The sequence below is a fragment of the Pelmatolapia mariae genome, linkage group LG3_W, assembly GCF_036321145.2.
Source record: "Pelmatolapia mariae isolate MD_Pm_ZW linkage group LG3_W, Pm_UMD_F_2, whole genome shotgun sequence".
In the NCBI taxonomy this organism is placed as follows: Eukaryota; Metazoa; Chordata; class Actinopteri; order Cichliformes; family Cichlidae; genus Pelmatolapia; species Pelmatolapia mariae.
The window spans coordinates 56,914,980-56,918,166 of NC_086229.1; the positions used below are offsets into that span (position 1 = coordinate 56,914,980).

The 3,187-nt window shown below is 38.9% G+C and overlaps 1 long non-coding RNA gene across 2 annotated transcripts; it reads right to left on the reverse strand.

Annotated features, from left to right (window-relative positions):
- Window positions 1-364: 364 nt before the first annotated feature.
- On the reverse strand, window positions 365-2,868 carry LOC134617307 (uncharacterized). 2 transcript variants are annotated; one of them, XR_010091513.1, is made up of 3 exons: window positions 2,505-2,868; window positions 1,276-1,380; window positions 365-517 (listed from the first exon to the last, which is right to left on the reverse strand). It is a non-coding gene; the product is annotated as an uncharacterized LOC134617307 (long non-coding RNA). The 2 variants fall into 2 exon arrangements; XR_010091512.1 differs by having other exon boundaries at window positions 1,269-1,380.
- Window positions 2,869-3,187: the final 319 nt, after the last annotated feature.

The window sequence follows — 3,187 nt, forward strand, 5'->3', positions numbered from 1 at the left end:
GCCAGGACAAGATGAATAAAAATGATCTGGAATACATAAATTTCATAATGGATGCATCAATCTCTATTAATTAAACTTGGCCTGAGGGCTGCCATTTTTACATTCAGTTATTTCTCTTAGAAATGCTGGATCTAAATAATGAATGTGTTACAGTCAAACTGACACTGGTCAGTGTAAATGGTTCATTGGGACATAGAAACCATAGATAGAATTTACTAAATGGTTGAAAACATGAAAAATATGTCCATAATCACAAATGACCATCAGAGTCACCAGAATAAATTCAACTGGACACTCAAAAGACGTCCTTAAATGCTCTTTAAGTGGCAGAACAAATGAACAAACAGTTAATCGCTTACTTGAGATGAAATCTGCTCAGCTACTTTGAAAACAGCTTCTAACTGGTTCCTCCTTTAACAGGATGACTGCTCAGGGGTAAGGCCATCATGCAGTCCAGCAACCTTTATGGTCCTGCTTTGATTCACCAGGAACTATTAGGGAAACCTTTCAGCGCCTCCTGTGAAAGACACAGAGATAAACACAAACATTTATTAACATGTTCCACAGTCTTCCAGTTTGATTTTCTCATCCTGTGGACAACAACGTACAGAGATGCAGGTTTATTGTTAACTTTTGTAAGGTTTCTTTACTGAACATATCCAGCTGCAGCTCCACTGTGATCCTGAACTGGATAAGCACTTGAGAAAATGTGTCAATAAATGGACAAACATCAGCTAACTATATTTATCCAAACAGATGGGACCAATAATGCTTCACTGAGTTAGAGACTTTAACAGTCTCTTCTATGTAAGAATGTCTCGTGCTGATGGACCTGCAAACTTGACAACAAAGGTTTTTCAGACTACATGTAGCTGTCCTCTATGTCAGCTAACACATTTACATTCATGTCACACTAATTTCTGCTTTCCAATTTTTATGATTATTACTTACATTTTGATTGGATACCTTGAGTTTGTAAATGATCAGATTACATAATTGGAATACAATTCAATATAATTCATGTATCCAATTCAAGGTCGCGGGAGGATGAAGCCTATCCCAGCTGATACAGGACAAAGACAGGCTGCCAGTTATCGCAGGGCTAACACAATACGTGTAACAGAAAATCCACTTAAATGTTTGATATTTCTACTAATAATCATAATTATGACTATTATTTGAAATATTATTTAAAGGTTTCTTTATAAATACATTTCAATGTTTTTATAACCCCTAGAATATAAACCTGAGCTGTTTCAGATTCTGACCTCTGACCTCAGTGACCAGGCTGTGTCCTCACTGCAGCTCCCTCTTGGAAGTACGTCTGCTTCTTGTCTTCCCCCAGTGATGACCGCCTGCCCTTAATATCACGTACTGTACCTGAGGAACAAAAAAGGACAAACACTTGCCTTCATTTAAGAAGTACATTAATACAGAGATAATCTATGGAAACACACCAGTTCACCCTTTGGGAGGAATCAGTTCTTGTGAAACATTTCTGTAAATCAACATCGTGGAGAATGAAATGAGTTCTTCGGGTGACTCAGCAGTCCCACACTGACAAATGAAACTTCTGTGGAAGAAGAATCTGGATTTTTTTGATTTCCAATCCAGTTAAACTATTAAGGATTAAGTAACAGTGCTCATCTTTGCTCTTCTGAAATCTTTGTTAAACAACAACTAAGATAAATTAGTAACAAAAATACAGCTGAGTAGAGGCTACAAACCACCAGCAGCCATAATGCTAAATTTTAATCTTCAAATGTTTCTGAGCCGTCTTCAACCAGCTTTTAACACAGAAAAGTCCCACAGTCAATGCAGCCTGACTCAATCCTAAATGTTCAGCACACACAGAGACACAGAGGTACTGTTTAAAGTTTAGTGTTAACCTGAGTCACTGATCATTTACAGTATTACAGAGTCTGGCAGTCTTTGCATGATGTCCACGTCACTGTAAGTTTCTAGCTGACTCTCAGGTGTGACAGGTGTGCCAGCAGGAAAGAGTAATAATAACCTGCATCCTGAGGTTTGTCATGCAGGATTAAAGGAGCCAGGCTTTGTTCACACAGCCAGGATTGTATTTTACACTGACCCTGGGTCAGTATAAGTATCATACAGTTTAAACGAAGCACTGAAACTTGCACATATTTATTACAGAAGCATTGAAGCTAATCGAGATATTTGCTGTCAATCTGTGGCTGCGATTAATCACTTTACTGGAAACTTTATTAACTAGTAACTTCATCAGTCATGACAGAAGCTAATATTTCTGTCCCAACATCGTTTAAACAGTAACAGCTTTGCTACAATATAAGCTAACGTTTACACCGTAACTTTAAGCTAGCACCATAAAGACGGTAAAACACGTAATAATATCTACAAATGCATCTTACAGCTGTTATATTAGCACTCGGTGTATTACTAACATAACCACATTAACATTATTGACACTCGCTGACTTTTAATAGTCATTCTAGAAATGCTGTCCGGTTAAATGGTCTTACCTGTAACACTGCTGTATCCACCGGATTCCAGCCAGAGTGGATTCTGGAGTCTTCCACGCTCCTGTCAGTGATCCTCCATCTGGATGGATGATAACAACCTTCTGAACAATCTAGCAGGTGGATGGCCCACATCTATGGGACTGATTTCTGCTAATAACGCCCATTGTATGGACTGATAACAGCCGAAGCGGGTGAATAAAGTCACCCGGTCGCTAGCTGTGCCATTACCCAGCATACACCTCTCCCTCCATAAATGCAATAAACGATACAAAAGTAATGGCCTATAATTAATTTATCTGCTGTATCTGCTGTTTCTCAGGTAGTTGTTTACATTATATAATATATTGTGTTCAGTACACGTCACTACAATGTGATTTTGGAAATGTATAAATATACGAACAACAGGCTCGTCCACCGAAATCTCTTGTCGTCAATAAGCAACTATTAGGGATCAGTATAGTATTCAATAGGAGGACCCTGCACTCATTTCTTGACGCCAGGGGGGTACCCTTCGCGTCGATAAGTGAAGCAGAGGGAGCCTGACCATGCGTCACACATTTGACGAGTTGGGAGTGAGAACGTGTTGGTTTTTGGTAGTGTTTGCATCAATTTACACATCATATTAACATGAGTACAGTTTTATTAACCCTCATGCTGTACAGAACCTGTGATGTCCAGACGGT